The following is a 27,727-nucleotide window of genomic DNA, read 5'->3' on the forward strand; positions in this document are numbered from 1 at the left end:
AACTATCCGAAGCATACTTCTTAACTTGTTAAAGAATGGTTGTTGTATCATACACCGAAACAACTGGAACAACCCCCACAGTCACCGAACATTAATCCCATTGAACATCTGTGGTAGCATTTGGACAGACAGATCAGAAAATGAAATATTACCAGCAATGACCCTCTAAACGAAATCCTGCAGGAAGAGTGGTTCAACATCCCAACATCGGTGACATCAAAATTGGTAGAAACAATGCCAAGGAGGCTTGAAACTGTTTTAAAACCCAAAAGATGTCAAATAAAATACTAAACACGTTTTTTCTTCTAATTTCCCTAAACTGTACACTTTCTTTTGACGCGTTAAAAATGGAGTATTTTTGGTTTTTTTGTTACTGTTTTTGTTGCAGTTGAACTAGTTTAGTTTTTTGTTTATATATTGCAAGAGAACAATTAAATGTTTTGTTAAATATACTAGAACTGGAGAACAAATAGTTTTTTAATATGTAAATAAAATGTTTTAAATGTAGAAACAAGTTGTACACTTTCTTTAGACGCTGACTGTATATAAGATTTCGGTAACAAACTAATTAAGTGTGTGCGGAATTTTCATCAATTGTAGTATCTTGGATTCAATAAGAAACACGTGGGTTATGAAGTCCGATTTAGTGTATGTGGAATTTTCCGATTAAAGCAATTGTATAATATTGGATTCAATAAGTAAAGAACCACGTGGGTTACCTTCAATTCCGGGTTGGAAACTCATGAAATCCGATTTAGTGTATGGAACTGTGTAATGTTGGATTCAATAAAATTTTTATATTACAATAGCCACGAGGGTTACCTTCAATTCCTGGTTTGAAACGTGGTTTTGTGGTATCACGTGGACGCACTAAAGTTATATATGTTGGGACAATCTGTCAGAGGATTATACCTTGTGTGCTGATCTTACATGTGGAGTCCAGAAAGTCACCGTTCATCAGAAATTTACTGTTCCGTCCTAACAATGGAAATTTTGATAAAAAGGATAACACCACTAGTGAATTTTTCTTTTCTTTGTCTTACCTTTCACTTTATTATAAATTATATTGAGTTATATTACAAATAATCCTGTATTTGTTTTGCGCAAAACCACGTTTTAATTATGTATGGTATTAAAAAAAACTTGTACCGCTTTCCTAGTGTTCTATACTAAATACACTTTGCAAATGATTTGATATACGCAAAATCCTCAATCTAGTAACATGACTTCTTAAAATGTAAAAAGTAAAGTCCCGTTAAAATAAAAAAAAAATCCATAACTTGAATAGGAACAGACTGGAGTTGGAACAATTTTTTGGTTTATAAATCAAACTAAGCAAACAGGGATGGGAAATTGAATACCCATAAAATTTTCCTCAATGTATTTTGTAAGAAAATAACTATATTTGTACCAAATATTAGTTATGTTGCTATAATTTTCCTCCAATAAACAAGTAAGCGATATAAATTATTTACTAACATGATTGTATCTGAACAAACTTATTGCAATATATTATAATATATTTCAGAAAATTACAATACAATTCATCGTAGTAAATTAATGTTTCCAATTCTCCTCTAACCATCTCTGACCACAAAAGAACTTTTTATTTGCTCTTACAACAAAAACCCAAAAGCAATAGAGAAATGAATCAGACATACATTCTCTTCTATATAAAAAAAATGCAGCAACAACCACAAAGAACTGTCCAAACTCTCTGTATGTCCAGATAAAAAGACAAAAAATGAAAAGAAAAAAAAATAGCATATTCAAAATAAAGAGAGTTGTGTGTAAAATGTGTCACTCTTCACGATGATCAATGCAAATAAGAGACTAAGAATGTTTTAATTTTTTGTTCTTTCTCATAGTAAAGGTTTTTTATGTACAACAGAATTGAGTGTCAAGATTTTGCCTTGAACTTGAAATTATATAATTTTGTGGGGGGAATGAATCCCAAACAGCAATTACGAATTGTCAACAAACAAACAAAATTGTTCGAAAAAAATAACAAATCGTAACATAACCTTTTTCCAGAATCTTATTTAATGTATTTTCATTGCATTGCTATCTTTCACAATACATACATACAATTAAATACCTCAAAAAATAAAACTTCTATTTTATTGCACTAAAATTCTTTATTAACACACATTTCAATACAATTTTTTATTTTGTACACCCAAATCAACTTCATAGTTTTTTTCACATTTTTCTACTCAATGACTATATGCGGCAAAACAAAACCATATACATATGTGGCGGAAATATTTTAAAAATAAACATTTTCGCTTTAAACATTTTGATCTTCGCACAATTTCGTATTTTTCAACTTCGTATGGTACCTTTAGCATCTTAGATATTTTCATTGTTTGAATTTTTCACTGCGCATATCGTTTGCCGTTTATGGGTTTCATGCTGCAATTTGTTTGCATGTATGATGTTTTTGTAGTAAATTTTTTGTATATTATACACAAGCAATTTCAATTGTTTTTGCTAACCAAAAATATACATATATTTAGGCAGAAAATGTTTTAAAAATTAAAAAATTTCATTTTGTCTTCTAGCTGCAACGTAAAATATTGTGTAAGGCAAATATTTCTACCATGATGCTTGTGCATATATGGCATTGGTTTATAGTTTGTATATTTTCAGTATTTGTGCACATTAATATGAAAACGATTCATATTTATTGAGCAGTCGGTAGTCAAATGTAAAAAACATTTAACTAATTTTCAACCCTGGAATATAGTACTCTTACTTGATTTTTTTTTGTAGATTTTTTTTTAATTAAAATAAATCCATCAAATATGAACTCCAATAAATGCGAACAATGTTATTTTAAATACGTGTAGATAAAATCCTTCAAATTTCCAAAAAAAAAAAAAATGCAAGGATGTGATTCATTTTTTGGTGCACTAAATTAATATAATTTACTATTTTATAAAAATATATTTTTTATAACGAACGCTACATACTTTGAAATTCGAAATGAAATATGCAGTAACCGTTTTTAGTTAAAATATATCCAAATTTGATTTAATTAAAAATTGTCCGTCACTTTGTTCGAACGATCTTGAAGTACAGATAACAAGCGATTATTTAGGTAAAGGACTGCTATTCTGGTGTTACTTAGAGCCCTTACATTACCAATCCGAATACAAAAGTAGGGTGGCTACCTTTTGGTATTCAAAAGCAGATGGAGCTGAAAAAATCGTTTTAACACAGAGCAGAATATAACAAAGTAATGTAGCAAAAGTGGTGTGAGCTGAATATAATTCTAATGAAATAACTATTGAAAAAACTTTTTCTGGCCATTTGGTATATGTTTTCACAACAATAAAATACAACTACATATATGTATGTGCTAATATGTATGTTCCTACATATCCAGGTATATAGACAGACAATCACTTATATACACAAGTTAATTATATGTAAGATTACAATTATATAATCGCACACACTACATATAGTTTTTATTACTGATAATTTAATTAATTTTTATATGCAAACATATTCAACACGATAAATACATATATACGTGAGTGTGTTTATCTGTATGCAAGAACATCCCAACAGTTCTAGGAGACAGTTACTTCAATAGCGACGTGATTATTTTAACATAGGCATGTCCTAAGCAGGGGGTCAGTTGACAGTCTCATTGATTACAATGAGACTGGCCCATAGCTGGTCCAAAGAAGTCAACCCATTGGATTCACATACCGGTTACATAGCATCAGTCACTTTACTAGCTACCTGACTGATTACTTCATCAACTATATAACTAGTTATTTTAACATGTACGGGTGCTAATTGACCACAAGTCATCTAAAAAAACATATCACAGACAGTCCAATAAGCGATAGCTTGTAAACAATCCTTCCTCCAACAACTCTCCACTAGATTGCACTACTATCTAAACTACAGTACAAAATAAACGTTTAAAGTGACTTCACTATAGGTTACTCAGAGACACTAAAATTACTATTTACTTCACGCTATGTTACATGGTATATGAGTATACTTAAGCTTAAATAACAATAAACTGTATGAGAATTATATCAACACAATTTATACAAACACTTAAGTGACAATTGTATTCACGCAAGATTACCTGGGATGTATAAAGTAACCAATTGTATTCTCTCTGCACTACAAAGAGCACATACGTGTCAAATGACCCAAGTATATAAATTGGAGTCACCCAAGTGATAGAACATTAGTGAAAATTATTGTCTATAAGGGTTACATTAACTGCTGGCTATTTATGCGGTACGTACGTGCATGTGTATGTTCGTATAAATATAAATACTTCCTCTTGATGACGATCTGCGTGATGTGAAGATGTGTCTAGTATATACATGATACGGCCATATGAAGTGTGGGTAAAATGATTCAGACCACAATGTTGGTTGTTTGCGAAAGGTAACAGGTGAAGACAATAACAAGCTTTTTTTGTTGTTGTGCTGTTTTTGCAACCAATTTAACCAAAAATTTATATCTACATACGAATATAACTTGTAAATTATTGGTTATGGTATTATTGTATTTTCTAGATGATGAAAAATTTATGAGGGCAATTGGAAAATTTGTTTCAGAAATTATGTTAATAGACTAGTGTTAAATTTGCAGATATGAATAAACGGAATTTTGCACATCTTTAGATGATAAAGAGTCTGTTGAGTATGAAATTTAAAGTATACGTAAAAGAGAAATCAAGCTTTCAACATACGTTATGAAAATATGTCAAATTTAAAAGTAAGAGGAACTGCAGTGTATCAAATTTTGCTACAGAAATTGTTATATTTTGTAAATCTGTACTAGTTGCTTTAATAATAGTACTTCTCAGTCTGCCCTCATAGATGTATGTATTAGTATATTTAATACAAGGATAATCAAATTCATATATGTATGAGTGTGAGTATTGTTGTTGTATTACAAATGTATGTGTGCATAAACTTTGGGTTAGCATAGCCAATATTTGTTGTAAATAACCACAGTGCAAACTCATACACAAATAAAAATAACAAAAAAATATCAGTGGTGAGAATGTACATACGTATATATCTGTGTTTAGATATTTTGGTATGTATGTATAGATATCTATATATATTTATACAGCTACCAAAACAATGTAAACTAACTTTTCAAATCTACTTCAACTTATGAAGTGATGCGTGACAAAGTGTGGTAAGCCACAAAAACAGGTTAACTTTCCATGTACATATAAATGTATATTTATATACGTATGGTGTATAGGTAAGTGTTCACACATATATAATACAAAATTCAGTGCATAGTGTAACCGTTAGTTTATAAAACAAATTTGTAAAATATACTGGGTCAAGTCATTTTATTTTGACCCAGATTGGATTTGTACCTGCAATATTTCGCGTGACGTATAGTTGATTTATTGCAACTTTTACCCTATTTGGAACAGATAGGACTTTTCATTGAAAATTTTGGTTATAGGAAAACTACCGTTACTTTAGGACCCAACGAATCTCATTTTTTAATCTCCATACAATAATAAGCAGTTGTTAGATCCTATGATGTTGTCAGATCTGGCAATGTACTGATAATGAAAAAAAATTTGCAAAAGGTAAATTGATTTGAGGTATGCTAATCTCAAAATTATTAAGATTTTAATTACTGTAGTTTTCCTACTGGGCGAGGTTCATATATATGATTGGAATAGTGTTTATAAAAAACGTACTTTTTAATAAACCGGTTTGTCGGTTAACCGAAAATTAGCCTTTTTTAAAAAACCGGTTTTTCGGTTAACCGACATCGCAAAAATCGGTTAACCGTCATATATATGTAGAAAACATAAAATGTCCAATAAAATATAAACTGCTTTAAATTTTGTAATTTTTAGTAGTCAGGAATGGTTAATATTGAATAACTATAAATATACAAAAGGTTTAAGTCCATTTATTTTGTAAAAATTGCAAAATTATTATCTGAGTCAAATGGAATTGAGTATAAATATGTTACTAAATATATAATACTTGTTTTAATTATTGGTTTATTCATTAAACTTCAAACAAAAAAAAGTAAACCACGTTTTGAGTTTAATATTTGATAACTTTGAAATTTATTTTCACCACTACTTTCTGATATGAAAGAGAAAATGTTCCAAGTCCCAAAAAAGGACGTATAAGATGTAAACGCACTTCCTCTTAGCTGTGATTATTTGTTATTATAAAAAAACTCCACTATCGGATTGCATAACTATTTCAAATAATGGTTTTGAAAACGTGTTTTGTCTCTTCTGTAATAATTCTGAAAAGCTAACGAAATGATTAATAAATTAAAATTTTAAGAACAAAACACACTAATGAAGTCAAATTTATTGAAGGAAGGTATATTCGAATTCAATTTAACATTTGGTAAGATCATCAATAAGTTTTTAATAAATCATTAGTAAGATTTAGCCTAAATATGCGGAATTTAATTTTACTTTTTAATAGGACTTTCCAAAAATTCTGAGAACCTGTTACAAGTGTCAAAGGGCTAAATAGAAATATGTACATTTTTAAGAATATTTGTAAGTTTAAACAATTGAGTGACTTTACAAAGTTACTCAATTCTAGGCTAAGCTATATTTTCATTGTTAGTATATAAGCAATAGAAAATTTAAATAAAGTCTGATTTATTAATCAAACACCAAATACCAAACCTCGCTTAATTCATTACAGCACCCTTAAACCTTTCTGGAAAAGACAATTAATAAAACTGATCCAGTACTGCTTCCCATCAGTGTGGAAATTACAAATTAAAAGAAAAAAGATGTTAAACCCTTTTATCAAACCACTTTAGGACAAGTAGGATAAGCAATAATGTCCTGCAATTTTGTGCTATGTTATGGATAATAGAAATAACATTGACAATGATATGGAGAAAATTAATGAAGAATATGGTGAATTCAAGATTTCACCTTATAAGTTTAAAAATTCGTAGGTATATTTCTTTTCTAAAACTTTTAAAAATGTACTTTAATTACTGTTTTACTACTGCTACCATAACTTTAATAATTTAAAGTAAATATCAAAATATAAAAAAGTAGAATAATAAAAATTCATTGGGGGCTGTAAAACTCATTCGATGATATATGGTTTGTAGCAAACCTCGTTTGTTTCGAAATTTTGTTGCAAAACTCATTCGTTCCAAACTTTTATCTATTATTTCCAAAATTGTATCTATTATTTCTGTAATAGTGAGATTACTAACATATCGGTGAGTTATTGTGTTACTATTGTACGTAGTTGAGAACAACTAAACGCAAATGGGTGGTATCTGAATATACAAAGTAAATACAAATTTGTTTTCTAAAATCTAAAGAACTGTTGTAGCTGGAATCTTCTTACTTTTTATAAATTACTTTCCTTTCATTGTAAGTAGTTTAAATAAAAAAGACTGAATCGTAACTTCTATACTGTAAAAACATACGAAATTATAGCGGAACGAAAGTCTTAAGAAAAGTATCAACCATTTTTTAAATTATAAGATATTTTGTATATTTTCAATGGCAAAACCAAGGCATACAATTAAAAACTAACAAAATTCTTTCACATTTTTTTACTACTACATTGGTATCGAAGCACACCGGTTTAAGCTAGTATATATATAAAAGCTAACAAAGGTTCAAAAATTAATTTAGTTTCTCGTTTCGTCCCAAAATTAATTTATTTTTTAAATTTCTTGGTAAACATATTTTTTCATGAAGTCGCATATTTTGCTCTTAATAAATATTATCAAATATCATCTGTGTGGCCTATAATAAGGAACTTCAATTTTGTTTCTTCAAAATCCAAAAGAATTAAAAAAAATTATATTTTTACATTTAAAATTTTTGGAATTATTTTAGGTACGAATTATTCTGTGTAACACTCTAAATCCAGTAGATACCTTTCAGGTATGGTACTATCTATGTACGTTAGAGTGTCCCAAAAATTGTTTTTTTTTTGGAATTTCGGAACGCATACCCTCTAATTTTTGTATATATATAAAACTATAGTTAAATATGAAATTTTGTCTTTCTATCATGATTGCAACCCGTGCCGACTTGCTATTTAGTTTTGTGGTGCATTTACAAGGGGAAAAAATGCAATTTTTTCAGTTTTTGTATAAATTCGGAGGTATGACCAAAAAAAATTATTTGTTTTAACGGCAGTTTCAAAACTCCAATTTAAAATTTTTAAAAATTTTGTTAAACAAATTTCAGAATTTGTTGATCATCACTTGGGGATTTATTGCCAACATAATGGGGAATAGAAATGTGAAAAAATTATGTCAATACCTCCTATAGTTTTTCCGTACCTGCGATTTAAATTTTGCGATTTTCGAGAAAAACTAATTTTTTGGCCATATTTTGGCGAATGAGCCGAATTTCCTTACTGTTATGATTTTTAAGTAAAAGCTATTCAGAATATTATAGTCCATGTAATTTTAAATATAGTCTGAAAGTTTTACTAAAATCGAAAAAGGTCAAAGGTAAAAATTTTCAATATTTGGAATTTCTCAAGGAAAAATAGCGAAATGTTATATATTTTTGGTCCGATTTTGATGAAACTCAAGAAAAGTATAACATGATGTCTAGTATTTATAATAGCAGCACAAAAATTAAAATTAACCCTTAATAGTTGCAATCATGATAGAAAGACAAAATTTCATATTTAACTATAGTTTTGTATATATAAAAAAATTACAGGGTCACTCTAATTTACGTATGTTAGAAAATATTCTATTTCTATAAGTATATATAAGTGGATGTTAGAGTTTATAAGATTTTTTTCAGCAAAATAAATTTTATATGTGTATTCCACTCACGAATATAGAAACTGTCAGCAATTCCGTACACGTTTCAACACAAAAAACATTGAAAACAGCATGTGATTTTGGATCATTCCAGTCAAACAAACGTTATAATGATGATGTTCTTGTTCTTGCAAGTATGGAGTTGTATTTGATGTGGCTGATGTTGACGATGTAGTACCGTGTTGTATGAGTAGCAATAGTAGCAGAAACATCAATAACCATCAGTGTTGCAGCTAGCAACATGCATCAATATAAACAGTATTACCACTCTATTTCATAGACTACAACAAACTAATACATACTTATTTACATATGTACCCAGCGGGAAAATGATACAGTAAAAAGGATTTCCTAAGGGCCTTATTTTGCTGACACAAGGACCCTCAGCCGCATTCCATAATCTTTTTAATATCATATCATCCAATTCTGGCCAAAATAATTTGGTAATCATATATTTATAGCGTTCGCCGATGACAGTGATGGTCAGCGAATTAGACAGATGTGGTTTCAACAATATTGATGGTATCAACTGTCAAAGTTGGAAAGTCCTTATTGGAAGCCCCTTATATAAAAAACTACTTCAGGTGAACTTCAAAACATAACATTTTATAAAAGATTAAATTTTTTTAGACAATTTTTATAATAAAGAAAATTTAATTATAGTGAGGAAGAATTGCGAAACCATTCTTGTTTGAATAAATGTTTGTTAGACTTAGTTTTGCAATGCACTTCAGCATTTTAAGAAGGAAAAGCTAAGTTTTTCTAGAACAACTTCTGAGAGAAGGCAGGTCTCTTAAAAGGCCTACAAAGTGAAGCCCTAACATTTTCCCCGCTGGCTACTTATGCTAACATATTTAAATTTTGTAAATAAATCAGCAGCTGTACAACTTGTAAAAATAAATGTTTGAAAAAAATCATAAAAAAACCAAAGATCAACAGGGTTATTGATTAAAAATGTATCAAACTCATTGACCAATGTAAAAATTTGCTTTTTTCTACATTATTTTTTTTAATTATTTTTCCTTGGTTGAAATGTTCCTTAAAAATAAATTGAACAGGTGTCTGCCATTGCTCAACAGATTTTCCATGTGTTTTCCCGTTCCCATATCTTAAAGGCAAAATGTTGTTAATGGAGTTTGTACAATCACGGAATAATTTCGCTGATGCTGGCATTTCATTATCCTGTACTTTGATTGAAGTGAGTACAGAATGTTTATTGAATGAAAATAATGTAGATTGAGGTATTCTTTGTTTGGTTTTATATGCAAACTATCAAAGCTGGAGTACAAAATTGATTTTAAATGAGAAAAGTTAGTGGTTGATAAATTAAATATTTGGTATTAGAGGATATTTGTATGGAGGCTAGGTGATATAATGGATGGATTTAAAACTGTTTCAATAGACTTCGTCTTTGGACCGACGTAAACGAATGTATCAAATCATATCGAAACAGATTAAAAGTGTCGACCTGTACAGGGTTTACATAGACTGCCAGAAGTACGCAAGGACATCGTTAAATCATCAAAAGTGATTATGAGTTGTTAAGGTGGGGGTTAGAATAATATGTTTGACCGTTAAAAATATCACCACATACGCAATATACTTTTCCGCCTATGGTAGTGTAGGGTATAAAAGGGGTTTGCACCAAGGTTAGTCCTATAGTGGAGCCGTTAATGAATCATTCTTTTTTGGTTTTAATCCATTATGAATTAGCTAAATTTTGATTTAATTCAATTTACAACAAAAATAAATTGAACGAAATTTTAATCAATTGAAACGAATTAGGCAGAAATGAATTGCAGTTCATTTACAATTCATTTGAATTGAATTGATTTTGAATTAACTCAGATGAATTAGCAAAAAGAATTAGCAATTCAAATAAATGAAATCAAGAATGAGTTGCAATCAATCAAATTCAAGAGCAGATCTCTAGGGGGAATGACAAATTTCTCCTACCAAAATGTACACAAATTGTTCAAAAAGCAAACTCCTATTCGAGCATTTAGTAGATTCTGACGATGTTGATTTCAATAGTGTGCTGCTATCCGTCAGGTCTGCAAGAAAAACGCGCGAGATTTTAAAGGAAGATGGTCCGTCTTCAATTATATCATCAAAAATCGTTTTCACGTTATTTGTGGAACAGAATATGTAGGATCCATCGACTCATCACCATTTGAGACAAATTGTTCAAAAAAAAATTTTCCACAATATACAAATATGAGATTATTTAAACAAAACATGATTGTTAAAGTTTAAATCTAAGAATTTTTTGTCTTTGGGCTATATTAGGTTATAAACAAAACGAGATTAATGCCTGCTGTTTTTACATAAAAAATTAGTTGAATAAAAAAATGACAAAACGATTGACTTACAAAATCAATACAAATGAGTTAGAAATGAATTGCTAATTCTTTTTTCTAATTCGTTTTGATTTATTCAAAATCAATTCAATTCAAATGAATTGCAAATGAATTGCAATTCATTTGAATTGACTCAAATTTCATTCAATTAATTTTTTTGTGTGAATGATTCGCGAATTAATTCAAAAATTCATGATTGATTTACAGCTCTGTTGGATAGTATTTCAGACACAATTCTTCAATAAGATCGGCTAAGAACTCTCTGAGTTACAGTTGGTCATACAAACAGGTGTTTTTCCCATTCATGTAACTTATTACCATGTAGCTTATTACCTATTACTTATCACAAATATAAAAAAAAATATGTAACATTTTTAAATTTTTTTTCCAAATCCAAAAACTTTTTTGAATTTTTTTTTAAGAAATGAGCACTTTTTTCACAAAGTAAAGCTTTTTTTTTTTGCAAAATCAAAAACTTTTTTTTTTTTTTTTGAAATGGTCTCTTTTGAATATCCCATTCGCAACGCACAAAGCGACAAAAAAAAATCTTAAGGGAATAGACCTAAGCTTTCTTATGAGAAAAAAGTGATAATTTTTTAAAAAAAAGTCAAAAAAGTTTTTGATTTTGGAAAAAATATGTCAAAAAATTTTTATTTAAAATTTTTGACTTTTTCAGCGTCGAAAATATTTTTTTTGTCGTAGCGGAAATTTTTTTCTTCATGCCAAATGCTATCGAAAATTCGATGTACATAGGTACACGTATACTTAATATTGTAATAAATATCTCTCATACGTACTGTCAAATATGAGTTATAAGTCTATATATATAGAAGTGAATGTGTGTTTATATCAGCGAAATGCAAACTCACACCACTACAGTTTTTAGATATTGTAGTTGTATGAGTTGAGAATTATTCTCTGGCAAAAACAAAAACAAATAGTTGAAATAATGAAATAAATAAACATAAAAGCGTAACACAACCTGCTTCTATCAATGCTCATGCGAGACTGACTGTTTTTATACAATATGTGAAAATAAAAACAAGAGAGCTCATTTGAGAGCTCACTGCAGCTCGCTGGTTTATATGTATGTATATTTATTGGTTTGAAGTCTATAGACGGCTAAACGGCTAACCAGATTTGCTTGAAATTTTGACTGTATATTGAAAATAGAATACTTTTTGTTTTGAATTTTCAAGTGGGCGTGGTACCTCCCATACAAAGTTAATTTTAAATATCAAATATTTTGGAAACTATAAAAGCTATAGTCCTCAAATTTTGCATGAGCAATACCACCATTTGTATAAATATATGAGGCCAAAATTGGAGTAGAAGCCACAGAGGGAAAGCTATAGCAGCTATCCATATTAATTTCTAGTACAGAAGTGCGCGGACTACCAACAATATTAAGTAAATGTTAAAATTTGTGTACATTTGAAACCCTTATATTTATAAAAGGCAATGTGTGTCAGTCTAATCGGAGCGACCTTTATAACTGGGAATTATAACTTCGGAAATGTCATTTGATTTTAATCGATTGCAGTTTCCTATTTGCTTAGTATTTGCAATGACAATTGATAAATCTTCATTTGATTTTCGATTTGCAAAGTTGTTCCAAAAAATATATTTTTCTTAATGGAGCGACATCATTTTCAAAGTGAAAATAAATTTCTTGCAAAATTATTTGTTTAAACGAGTAAATAATAACTTTTTAACTTAATTTAAACTGTTTTTATTTTTAAATTAATGAAATAATATTTATAACAATTAAACTAAGTTCTTTTTACATAAATTTCGCAGTCAATTATGATTTGTTTGAAATTTCTTCTTTCTTTAATCCCGCCAGCTAAAACTCAAATTCAAACAATTGCTAAAGTTTAGTGCCTTAAAAAAATAAAAATTCATAAGCTTTAATTAAGTTTTTAAGCCCTCAGCAAATGGCGAAGATTTTGATTTTTCAGTTTATTTTCCATTGTTTTTATGATATTTTAAAGTTCAAAGTTGCTTAGAAACAGCTTGATTGTACATTTCAGATGTAACATGTTACAAAACTGTTGCAAAACAAAGTTATGATGTTGCTGCTGTCGTTTGTTTGTTTATTTGTTTGTGTTTTCTTGTTATTGTTGTTAACTACATGGTAAATTGTATGTACATGAGTATAAGTGCCACTACATGTTCCCTAAAATATCTAAACACGTGCAACTTACAACTACAGCTAAAGCTACATAGAAATATTTATATACAAGTAAGAATAACAGCAAAATATTACATAGAAACACAACCTACACTTAAACATTTTATGAGTAAACACACTCAAATAAAGGTTTTTTTATAAACATTAATATGGCCCAAAATTTAAACTCAAAGCTGGAATATGAAGGAAAGCATTTACCTCTTTCATATTTTTACTGAGAGTGAATGCAATAAATGCAGTATTGAACAGTTATTAACTGCCATACATTGAGCAATTACAAGCTTCACGTACGATTGCTAATGCTTCGGGTTATCGTAATAGATCCATTTAACGATTTGGTGCAAAAATGATTTTCGGATTGAACGTCTTTGAACCCCATTTCCCAGCTTTCTGATGAATCTTCTGCTTCCAATGATTTTGGAAGCTCTTGTTGAGTTTTATGACAATCTTCATTGAGTAATGCCTCCAGTTGTTGGTCTTCTAATTTTTTTGGTTTTGTATTCCGTGTCAGAATCACCAATTCTGAACCGAATTTTTATTTGATGAAAAAAAACCTTATTCTGTATTTGATGGAAAAATCAATAATTTTTGTTTCTCCTTTAAAAGGACACAAGTCTAATGTACATGCTTTAGATAATTCTACTGAGATTGTTTTCTACAAATTTGAGTTTTCATTAGAGAAATTTTTGATGTTTGTTTCCTTAAGAATTGTTGCTGACTCAGCTGAATAACAACAAAAAAAATATTAAAAAAAGATAAACACAAGAATTCTAAACAATTAAAAATTTATTTTATTTGTGGAATGATTAGCGAAGCGATTTAATCTCTTCATTAGGTTGTTTAGCTAAATTTAAATTTGTGGTGATTAAAATGTGATTATTTAATGTCTATTATGGTTTAAAAGATTTTAAGTGAATGATATATTTTGATGGAGTAAATATCAGATAGAGATATAAGTATTATGTCACTTGTTTTAGATATCCTGCTAAGGGTAAAACGCCTTAGAGAACCTGAAATAAAAGACATAGAGACACTAAATTATAAAAAAGATTCTGATTCTCTATGGGCTTAGTTCTATGCAGCCCTTATTTTCACATGCTATTCGTATCATTGATTTGCTATAGTTCTGAAAATCGTATTGCTATTCAACAGAGAAACTAGAATACAATCTATAACATTATAAAATGTTCTAGTATATCAAACTATAATCTAACTCTTTATCGGTTTAAATTCCCTTACCTAATAATCGTAAAGAGTCTATTGTGTTAAATGATTTGCAATAATTGTAACAATATTAAAATCTTAGAATATGTTATGTAATGATTTGGAAATATACGGCATATCTACACATCCACCTTTATCCTTATAAACGTATACACAAGCACACTAGGGTGGCCCCTATTTCGATGGTTTTAGATTTTAGATAATCCCAAGGTCTAAAATTACCTAAAGCATCTTTCATTATGCCCTTCCTATCTTTAAATTTAAATAAAACATAGTCAGATATCATCGACATTTTTTATTCGTTTGAAAGGCCTATCGATGACATTATGTATGGAATATAACATAATGAAAATGTACGCACCGGCTTCGCCTGGATGGTCAAATCGTAAGATCTCGGTGGCCAGTACACATCACCTCCAAGTGTGATGACAATGCCCTTAACACATTGACTGCCACGTCGGACACATATGTTCGATACGATTTTTATTCTCTCTAGCCATGTCAGACAATAGTGCTGGATTTTAAGAATTTTTTCGATGTTGTCTGGAAGTTCCTCATCAAAACTGTAATCTTAACATTCTTCATCATTTTCTGAACTTGTACTGAGTATTTTTTCCAACTCAGTATCCCATAAAAAATTCCTTTTCGCCATTTCGTAAGACCCTCTTATTTATAAAAAGAAAACTGTTTCTAAGCAGTAAATATTACTGACAGTAGCCTAAATTCCAATATTGACGTTTTGAAAGAGATTACGCCAAGGAAATTCTGTGGCCCCCAGCATCTTATTTGCTGAAAGTGCCTTGGCAGTCAATATGTTAAATATACCAGATATAAAAGTTTTAATAATATCATAGAACCCGAACACGTCAAGTTGATACCAAAGGAAACAATCTGGAATTTATTATTAAAAAATAGATTCGAAAAGTAAAATCTTGTACAAAGCTTCACATTTCCCTCTTGAAATATCTAAATATTCCATTTCGGTAATTTTTGACGACAAAATATATTTTAACATTTGCATTTCTATAGGAACGAACAAATTTTGAAATTTTTATAAATATTGGCTAACTAGGTTTGATTTTCCCAAAAGTGCTGAGGGTGGGTCAAAAGTGAGTTATTTTCCAACATAGTCTCTTTTGAGCTCTAGGCTCTTTATACAAAGTTTCTCCAATTTTTTTATCAACTCCAAAAAAGATTTGCGTGGAAAAAAAGGGTGTCCCGATAGACCAGTCGATAGTGTGCTGAACTATTAATCTGAGAGTTCGATTCCAGCCAGAGACTCTGAAAAAGAAAATTTCATAGTATAATTCGTGGATTTTCGCAATGTAAACACATGTGTGTACCCTTTGTGCTCCCGATTGTGAGCTAACGCTGCAGCCATCTTGCGGAAAGCTTTCTCATATCATATGAGATGCCTATGGCTTCTCTCGCACTTTCAATCTCCGATCGACCAACACTCCACCGCGATGTCTTGCAATTGTTTCGTGTATAGAGACATCAACTGGGAGTCCGGAACGTTAGACATTTTCCGTGCCTGTATGACCACAGCGATATTCAGTAAACCATATCTTTTACCATTGAAGTTGATGGTGCAGAGCTCCCATAGCTGTCAAACACAGTCCATAGCTGTCAAACACAAACTATTTGACCCACCCTTGAATTCTTTGATAAGTAAATAATACGATATAAAATTTATTTACTGGTTGGTTGATTTAGGATATCTGCATAGGGAGAGGGGAACCTATAGTCGAAATTTCATGTCTCTACCTTTTGGATTTTGGACTGGAATATGTTGAATCGGTCAGACACATCTCTTTCTCTCTCTTTTATATATATATAGATGTTAGAAATCTTTTTAGAGTAACGCATGAAATCTATTTTTGAAATAGAGTTGCTTACAGAGTTACTTCATTAAACACTTCAATATATATTTTTTTTGGAAAATATTGATACTTTGACTCAAACCAATAAAAACAATTTTAGATCTTAGGAGCATCATAAAGCCAAAAAGTGCAAAATAAGGACCACCCTAATACACTCACTCAAACACATCGAAAATATCCATATTAATTTGGTCTATTGTGTGGGTATAAATTCATGAGTGTAAGTATATCTCTATAGGTATTTTATATGTAAATAGCTTTAGGTTTTATGTGTGTAAATATTTTACCCGAATGTACTCTGCAAACTAGGAAACTAGTTTCTCTTAGATAAGTGTTAGCAACCTACTTTGTAGGCTTACAATGTAATATATTCACAGATTAATATCAGCGGTTTGATTTCACCCATTTAATGTACATATATGAAAATCTAGAAATTTTATCTGGTGAACGTTGCTCAATAATTTTACATTTAGAAAGTAACTACTAATTGTGCATTAAGTTAGCATCAGTTCTAACTTATTGAACTATTAGTAGTTAGTTTCTGAGTAAAAGATACCTTTAAGTCTGCAGGGTACTTATACATATGAACAACACACCTTAAGAAGGTTTCTGTAATCAATACACACACATTTGTAACGTGACCAATAACTTTTTAATCTTTAAATAACTAAATCACTTTTACTTTTAGGAAAACATTTGCTCTTTAGTGCGATAAAACAAAAATCATGATGGGTAGGTACATTGATTTTGTTCTACTAGTAAAGGTAAATATTTTTACTTTGTCATTTAACTGTTAACACCTTGAACTATTTGTAGATTATTTTGTTCAATTTTATTAAAATTCAAAATTTAATGAGAAGCTCATTAACATTTTTATCAAAAGTATCTACTTAAAAATAATAACAGATTTCCGGATGTGTGTTATGAACACTGCGACCAAATATGTTCTTATTCCGTTTGAAGAGGTTTTAAAAAATGTTCCTACTTTCTTCTGAATTAAATAGCGATACCGACATATTTATGGTTTCAATGAAAACCTACTGCTTAGTGAAGATCATCAAAAATATTATTTTTGTCATAAAGCGTTCCTAGATGTTGTGAAATCATTTGATTCAGTATATGATAGTTTTATCTTTGAAACAATATAATCAGAACTCCAGCCGAAGACTATATTAAACGGGTATACAATACATCTAGTATCAAATTCTCAAACGATTAATGGTAGTCAGAGGTGGCGAATTGGTCATCTGGACTTCCACAACACCAAGTTGTTCAAAAGTTGCTGGAAATTGCTGCTTCAATCGTGTGAACTCTGCTTAAACAGCTAAAAATTTCTTTCCGTGTCCACTAGATGTTAACGTAAACTGAAACGTTCTGTAGTTATTCGACAGGAAATCAAGATTACAAGTCACTCTATAAAAGTATGATGGTAGTTCCAATCTGAATTTGAAGGCAAATCTTATTTAGAAGTTCATACATTGTTTTCATTACGAGCCGTACTGATTTGTCTTCTTTATGATGTACTGACCGTCAGGAACGCCATGATACGCAGTATAAATCAATCGACTGACGATATCTTGCTCGGCTTTTTCAATGGTTTTGAGCTAGTTAGACAACCCTAAACAACAACAGGGTGAACGGAAGAGGGTTTCGGGCTACAAGCACTCTCTGTTGTACTACAGGTCTTTAGAATTAAGAGATGCGACGACTTTGACTACGATAAAAGAGATTGAAGTGTAAATATGTCTAACGCATTTAGAAGTATGGGCCTATGCTCAATAATACTGTTGTGGAAGAAAGAAAATAAATACCAGCGTCTTTGAACAAAACAGAGCAAGAAAATTAACACGGCTAACTACGTACCAGCTATTTACCGAACACAATCCAACTTTAAAGAGATCATATAGGTATTAAAGATGTTCAATGCAGCAGGACGAAGTCTGAGATCAATCTACAAAAAGAACTTTTATCATCTCCCTCTATTATTGTTTTCGCAACCGCTACCAACGGTTCTGCAAGCTTACCGAGTATCAAGCGGCTACAATAGAGTGAAACGCATGAGTCTGAGGATGAGCTATTGAAACCTTCACTAGCATGTCATCACTAGCTTAGATACAAGTAGCCATTGATGGTAGTCAACCTGAAATAAAATGACGACGGAAAGATGGCTTCCTTGGAAGATCTTGCTGACGATGATTGACAAACTTACATGCAGTGATGATGGTTCCACTTTGAAGGGTGTAAAAGTCATTGGATATGGTAAAGATAAGGCCTTAGGTTTCCTCACAAACTGCATCTGAGGAGTTGGCGAACTATGGCCCAAATCTACGATAGAAACCGTTTCCTTCATTCAAGTCCATTTTGGAACCTATAATAGCTAGTGTGGACAAAGTATTGAGAGCTGCTTACATCTTCCTCTACTCGAGTTACTGCAAAAGCTACCAAAGCTTTTGCAAGCATACCGAGTATTAAGCGGCAATGATGTGTCTTAGGCAAAATGGCGAAGACTGCTGATGGGACGTTAACTTATGAACTCACATATAGTGGTTACTTCACTGCATACGATGGTGCAAAATATCTGAAGGGTGTCAGGGTCATCGGTGTGGTCATGAAAAGGCCTTCGGTTTCTTCGCAAACTGCATCTGAGGAGTTCCTTAACTCTGTGACAAATTCAATGTGGAAATCGTTCCACCTACTCTGGGGGATGAAGCTATATTAACGCTAATAAAATGTCAGAACAAGGAACTTGGCAATGATTAATGAGAAGTTCTCTGTATCAGAATTAGTTCAGAATTGGTTCATAATCTCTTCATCTATGTTCCTCTCAAGGAGTGATAAAGTACGTGATAAATTAAATTCAAATAAATATGACCCCAGAGAAATGCAGCGATGAATCGTTAATCCAAATGACCTGAGAGTGATGCATATTAAAATACAGAACTCCGAGGCCTCAACGCATTACTTGGTATATTTCTTGAAGAAGCATATTATATTGGCAGCAATCCAAGAACTCTGGCTTATAAATAGTAAACTTCGTGAATTCTGGACAAGAAATAATGGGTTCCTTTCTCCAACCCTCGAATTTAATGTTAAAAATGTATTTTGGTCAGGAAATATATTATTTTTCTTCCATTCACGTTGAGTTCGGAAAATTTGAATATTGCAGCGCTTGAGGGAAGGTTTACCAACCTTGATAATACAATTATTATATGAACCCTGCGACGAGGATGACGTTCTCCCACATGCCGTTCAATTCTTGGTAAACTGGTGCAGTACAAGGAACAATGGCCCCATCTTTGGGTGCCACATAGTGTAGATGACACTGTGCTGGAATAACGGTATGATGATTGCGGACACAATTTCCGTCAAAGCCTCTGGGAGTTTTAGGAGATAAGCCAAAATGATTAAAGAAAAAGTATGTAGAAGCTGGAATGTAAACAACCATAATTCATCAAATACATAATATTATGTACAGTAGCTGTTATATCATAAATAATTGTTTAATTTTTCTTAGTATTATTATTAAAAATCAAATCTAATTGAGTGATCTCTTCCAAATAAAATAATAATTGGGTCAGAATACTCAGCAATTTGACTTTAACACATGTATCTCTTAACATACATAAACTAAATTTAGTTTTACTCATAATAAACAGTAAATAATCCTTTTTAAACTTTCCTTATAATTTTCTAAGAACGAAAGTAAAACATCAAATCAAATCATATCAATTTTCCTAAATGTTTTTTTCTGTTTGATATTTTGTCTACATTTGCCAAAAGAGTGTTTAATCTTACAAAAACATGTTACATCATGCGATTGGTGTTATTTCTTATAGAACAAAACAATGTTAAAAGGCAAATTGATATCGAGTATAAGTAGCATCCTTCCAAACCATACAACTACTATTATTTCTATCAATTTCATTTTTCTATTCTTCTTATAAAATTTTTTGTTGCCTCAAACAGATGTCTATTTATCATTGTTCGTTTAAAATGGAGATGAATGATATTGTATTAAATGGTAATGGGTGAATACGTGGAAAGTGACGTGGATATTGGATTGGCAGACATGTGTATGTATGTACAATAAAAAAGATTAACAAAACGATTTCTTTCGTTTTAATAAAATTCTAGGAACTATGGTAGGATAAGTAGTTAAAAGGGTATTGTTCGGTAGAGTGAAGGATGCAAGCTGGATTGCTGGGAAATATTATATTGCCTTAGTTACTTCTTATATTAAAAAAAATGGACACATTTTTAACCAGTATATTCACTTACATATGCTCCGCTTTTGCTTTCTTCGTTGTTTTAAAAAAATTCCCTATAACAATTGAAATAAATAAAAGACTTACTGTTTTGCCTTGCAAATCATTGACGCGACAATGCAGGTAAACATTTGCTCCCAGTTGTGTGCTCACATTTACTGTTGTAAATGGATCGGCAAAGAAGGGAAATGGTTCATGTGTGGTTGTTTCCGTTATATCTTCCGGTGTGTCTGCAATGGATGATGAGATTTCTTGCCAAAAGTTCTTCGGAAATGTATCAAAAGGATCTCCAGCCCGTGGTCGTTTCACTAGAATGGAATTAAAATAAATAAAGAGTAAATGAAATTTTAAAATTTAATATAAGTATTAAACTTTAATTAAATTGAAATTATTAATTAAAATTAAATGGCATATTCAAGTTTGTTTAAGTTATTCATCAACTCACACAATTTTCTTATTTATTCCTACATGAACACAAGCAAATAACAGCCCTGCAGTTTTAGGTACTTTATCTGAACTAAAGATTCTTGGACCAGCACTCAGGGGATGACCTCTACTCATGCAGAGCATTGTCTTGCATCTAGGAAAATTTGTTATGAGAGGGAGGGAAGAGGAAGTAGAGTTTGTGGACATGGGATTTGAACTTTCCTACATTGAAAATGACAGGAAACACTTCAGCGGGAAGGATATCGGAAACAAGTTAACTAATTTCAACAAATAAAATTCCAATGAAGTACCGATAGAACAGTGAAACGCTGCCATCATCCAACAATTTGTCATCTCATCTAAAATTAGGTTACTTGACGTAAAGAAAAAGTAGCAACTAAAAGGCTAACTCTATCACTATCAAAACTTGCGAAACATTCACGTAACCACACACAATTTAATAAGGAGTGAGATCGAAAAATTCTTAACACACGTTTTTCATTACATTTTTTAACCCAAGTATTATTTGAATTTTTTTTTGATCAAGTTACCTTTGAAAAACATGTCAGTTATTATGTGTAATGTCAATTATATTAATTTTTTTGTTAATCTGATTAAAATGAGTGACCAGAAAAAAGTGCGTACTGAAATTATTAAATATTTTCAACAAAACCCAACTTGGTCTTACAAAAAGTTGGCCAAGCATACAAAGGTCTGCCGTCAAACTGTTTCCAATGTTATTAAACAGTACCGGGAGAACTTGTCAGTTGATAGAAAACCTGGTTCAGGTAGAAGGAATGGTCCACATGATGTTTCTAAAGCCAAAAAAATAGAACGCATTTTCAAAAGAGCTCCCAACACATCCGGTAGGAAAGCAGCCCGGTTAGCTCAGTGCTCGGACTATTTGGTACGAAAAGTTAAAGCTAATGCAGGTTTAAAAACATACAAGGCTCAAAAAGTTCCTGACAGGAACGCTACTAAAAATTTAGAGGCCAAAAACAGAGCACGGAAATTGAAGTCAAGTTTTATAAAAAAATATTCTTGCTGCATAATGGATGACGAAACGTATGTTCTGGCAGATTTTTCGCAACTTCCAGGTCAAAAATTTTATGTTGCTGATGCTCGAGGGAATGTTGAAGAAAAGTTTAGGACCCAAAAGCAGACAAAATTTCCCAGAAAGTTCTTGGTATGGCAAGCAATATGCAGTTGCGGCAAAAGAAGCCACTCATTTGTTACAACGGGCTCTATAAATACCGAAATTTACATCAAGGAATGTTTACAAAAAAGGCTGCTTCCATTCATAAGACTTCATAATGTGTCCACTTATTTTTGGCCTGACTTGGCATCCTGTCACTATGGCAAACAAGCCCTTGAGTGGTACAAGAACAATAATGTGGTATTTGTACCAAGAGAGGCAAATCCTCCAAACTGCCCGGAGCTAAGGCCAGTGGAGAGATATTGGGCTCTTGTTAAAAGAGAATTGAAGAGTACAAAAAAGGTGTCCAAAAGTGTGGTAGATTTTAAACGGAGATGGACTACATGTTCGAGCAAAGTGACAGAAAGCACTATAAAAACGTTAATGGAAGGGTTTCCGAAAAAGGTTCAAAATTTCATCACTAGTGATTAAAACTATAAAAATAATTTTTTTTGTAAATTGTAATAATAATTTCAATCAAATAAAAAAAAAATTAAAGCTGTAAGTTTAGTGGTTTCTTTTTTATAAACATATATGTATGTTAAGAATTTTTCGATCTCACTCCTTAGTTGAAGTTTTGTGTTTGTTGAAACATAAATAAATATACTTACAGGGTGCTGAACAGGATACAAAATGCTGGCTTGCTGAATTAACAATGGCAAATATCCAAATTGTTTTTGATTCCATATCTAAATTATAGAGAGAGAGTGAGAAAGAAAGAGGAAATTAGAAAAATATTAGATTTTATATTGTTATAACCAGGGAAACCGGAAATATGCTCTAAAAAAAGCGTTTTAGGCGCTTTAAATATGCAGTAAAAACTTTAAAATATGCTCTTAAAATTTAAGAAATATGCTCTTAAAAAAACAAATTTTTACATAATTTTTAAACAAAAAAATTTACTTAAATTTTCAAATAAAAATCGTTGTCTATTGGATCTGAAAACATTTTTAAATATAGAAAATGTTCTTTCGACATCAACTGATGTTACAGGAGCAAATTTAAAAGACAATATTTCTTTAACACTTAGAACGGTTATTTTATATTAAAACAAGTAAGAGAGCTATATTCGGCTGTGCCGAATCTTATATACCCTTCACCTAATTATACTTCAAAATAAAAAAATTTAAATATTTTTAGGTGAACAAAAATTTTTTTTCAGTTTTTTAATTTTTTGGATAAAAAAATTTTTCGAATTGTTATTTTAAATTTTAAAAAAAATTTCTGTTTTTAATTTTTTTTTTTTTGGTGAAAAGCCATCTATTTTTCAATTTTGAATTTTAAACAAAGGAAGTAAAAACCTGTAACACAACAGCGAAAAATAAGTAAGACAAAATTTGTTTTTGATAAAGTCAAAATATGCTATTAAACAGTAAAATATGCTCTAAAAACACAAAATATGACATAAATATGCTCTTAAAACAAATATATGCAAAAATATGTATTTAAGGGTAAAATATGCAAAAATATGCACTAACAAATCGATGCCAAAATTCTTAAATAGTTCTGAAACGTGTAAATATCTTATCCATGTGCTCATTAGACTCACCAGAAAAAACATGCATTTGCATATTTTGGTTTCCCTGGTTATAACTATATTTATAATGTATGCATTATTTTAGATAATTAGAACAATTTAATTGATTGAAATGTACACAATTTGTTGAATGGAAAAACGTTTTACTAAAAACACTTTCAGATACTGATATAAAAATTCTGTTGTATATATTTAATACGAGGTCAGCGTTAGAAAGTATTACACTTTTACACCGATCCGGAAAATTTACAAAACCTAAAGAACTTTTCATCCAAACCGCCATATACTATCGAAATTACTAAACAAAGATGTCCATCTGTCTGTACATGGAAAATTATTTCCATGTCTATGTCGTTCTTGCTAAACAATCAACCAAAATAGATTTATTTTGTTGCCAAAAATGTTTTGCTCCATTTTGCTATTGTTGTTTTTTGTCGATGCCATCTTGTATTGTGTCTTGACAATTGATTGAAATTTATGGCAAACAGTAGATACATATTTATTTTTATTAATTTATGCATACATGATTTTATAGCTTAAATTTAATTAAATTGAATTTTGATTTACATACATATTTATTTGGAATTTATTTAATGGACTCTTTTAAAGAGCCTTTTTAGTGGAATATGTAAGTATTGCAACAATTTTATTAAACCTTATGTCAATAAATTGTTTCCGATTGATTGGTGTTCAATTTATAAATGGAGTTTAATAAGTAATTTTAATGATTTAATGATATTTTTTGATATACATTTCATAATAAAATGCCACAAATTAAGTCAATATATGAATTTTAAAGGCTAAATTCTATACTAAAATGCCACACATTCTATGAAAAAATTCAAAAACAATCATGGTCCATTGGTCCATGGTCAACAATAACTCAAATAACATTTTCTATTATTGTTCCATTATCTAAAAATCCATTTGTGTTTTTAAAATAACTGACTGCTCATAAAAGTTTTACATTGAAAATCCTCAAAAATAGAAGAGAAATATTTAGTATTAAAAGAAATAAATTTTAATAATAACAGATTTGAATATTGTAATTGAATATCCCCTTCTACTCTATTAACAGCTTTGGATTTTGGTGCTTTATTATTGATTGATTACAGCAAACTTTGCCATAAATAATATTACTTGTAAATAGTCATTATCATTAAATTAAAATAAAATGATAATCATCAACATGTGCATTCAACAATCATGTGCAGGATTTTATCCATTTTAATATAACAAGCCATTTATAATTTTAATAACTATAAACATTAAATTCATAATTATTCTGCAAGGATTGAGCTTGTTATCAATATTATTGATTTATTTATTTTATATTTTTTTTGCTGTTATTATTTTTTGAATGTAAGTTTAGACTTGTAATTAATATTTATAATTTTGTGTAATACTCTAGAAAAATGAAATAATTAATTAAGATTAAAATGTATTAAAATTTAATTCTTTGAACTATATGGTATATTTTGTTAATTAACTGTAACAGCTGTTTAATCGCATTAAAATATACAGTAAATAAAAAAGTTTTGTTAGACAATTAAATGTAAAACTAATCATTGAACTAGTCTTTTGTGATAATAAAAAAAGATATTGATGCAAGCAAAATGTTATGCAATGGAATTTAATAATTTAATAAAAGTGCAGAGTCTAAAGGTAGGGTCACAAAAGCGTAGCAACTTTTTTATCACAAATTTGTTTGACGTTGTTGAATCTAACAAGTGTTTTGTAAGATCAGGCATTATCAAATTAAATAGAGCAAAATATTTGTTTTAAATTGTACTAGATAAAAAGAGCATTTGACATAACTAAAAGAATTAAAATATATTTTATTTAGTGGTTACATCTGTTTCGTCAAATATTTCCCATGTGTGACCCTATCTTAAGTCTAGGCAAGTCTAGGCTCAATTTAAGGTTTATTTAGTTTACAATGAGCCACAGTCATAGCATTTTACCTACACTCGTATTTTAAACTTCATGACAATGACAAAATTATAGCAAAAGGAAACATTTGACTTGTTTTGTTTGAACATTGTTATTAAAACCATTTTTTTATAATTTTGTCATTGTTATTTGGAACGTGATGGTTAGTCTATGTTTAGTAGTTTTCATTGGGCCTAAGTCATTGACATTTATATAGACTAAAGGTAGACTCAACGTGGCAAATGTATTTGAACTAGCTGAAACCGGTCCGCGTCGCTGGTCCTTAGAAAACATCTGTTTTATATAGCATCTCGATCTAGATCTTGTTATACAGTGTTGGAAAAAACTAAAGCACGGATTCCCCCGACCTGACTTCGCACCCGAAACACTTATTGTCTGTAGCCAGATGACGGCGGATGTGTTGGTCATATGACATCGTTGAAAAAATATACAATTGACAATTGTGAAAAACATGAATTTTTCAAATGTAAGACGGCAATAGTCAACGATCGGCATTGTGCTTTGTTAATAGTTACAGTAAAGGCAAGACGAAATAGGAACTGGAGCCGCATAATTTCAAATGGTAGGTCGTTAGAAATCATCGGAAGATTGTTGCCAATTTTGTTCCGTATCATAATCAAACCTTCAATATTAATAAATGTTGTGGTATTCAGTATGATAACACTCTGCTACAAAATAAGACTTTTTGTCAGAACTTGAAAAACCACCTAATGGAGTTTGTAGGCCTAGGTGAAGACATACTAAAACCGCTTTCAAAGATTTTGAAACACCCTCAAAATTTTGAGATATTTTGAAAAAACTGTTCTAGAGTAGGTCGTAGTACTTTAGGCCCTATAACTTCACATTTTTAGACCGATCTCAAAATTTTAAACAATTAAAGTTAGGTAAAGAATTAAGGTTTCATCAAATGTATGTACAAAATCTATATTCCTAGAAATTGTGTCAGTTTTTATAAATAGTTTCGCTTTCTTTTTTATTTTTTTTCGTAATTTTTCAAATTCAACAATAGTTATTTTAATTTTTTATTATGAAAACCTATTTTTCATTGCAAAACTTTTTAAAGACAATTTTATATAGACAAAAATGAGACATTACTTATTAAAATCGGTTTATACTTGCAAAAGTTATTAAACTTTTTCGAAAAAATGTCCACAAAATTTAACCTGTAAATTAAAAATTGTACAAAATTATTTTTTGTACAGTTTTTTGTTTTTTTTTTATTCATATGGGCTGGGGGAGAAAATACTAAAGAAGGTGTTAATGAAAAGTTGAATGACTTTTACAATTTTCATCCGATTTGAATAATTAAAACGACTGTTTGTTAAGAACTAAATTTCCTTTATATATTGGTATACACTTTTATAAGCTTCCATATCAAAATAAGCAATGAAAAGCGACTAAAATCAGAAAAGTTGATAAAATTTGTTTTTCTTTTAGATATTCTTAACAAAAACAATACTTATGACTTACAAATGTATCAAATAATGCACGTCATTTGCAAGCGCATTCAGTTTCCAACCCCGTTTAAAAATTTAAAGTCGGACAGAGACTGACTGAGTTACAAATCGATAAGTTGACGAACATCACTGAAAACGGATTTTTCCACGCTAGGTCGTTTTCCAAGTTTTTTTTCCGTCGTAGCACCGTGTAATTGACGGCATGTTCTTGGTTCATTACTGTCTCAATCGAGATTCAATTGAATTGGCTCATTGAGCTTGTTGACATCATAATTTTTTGGTTCAAAAATTACACGTTTTCAATCCGAATTTTTGGGAATACCTTGTCGACAACGGCTTGGGTATCCATTTGAGGGAACGAAATCTCATTTGTGGCGGGATCAATTGGAATTTTTCCATTTCCGATGTCCAAT

General features: G+C 30.4%; 1 pseudogene; it reads right to left on the reverse strand.

Moving 5' to 3' along the window:
* Positions 1-27,727, reverse strand: part of LOC135958504 (uncharacterized) — a 222,970-nt pseudogene that overhangs the window by 32,496 nt on the left and 162,747 nt on the right.

This window comes from Calliphora vicina, chromosome 4, assembly GCF_958450345.1.
Source record: "Calliphora vicina chromosome 4, idCalVici1.1, whole genome shotgun sequence".
NCBI lineage: Eukaryota > Metazoa > Arthropoda > Insecta > Diptera > Calliphoridae > Calliphora > Calliphora vicina.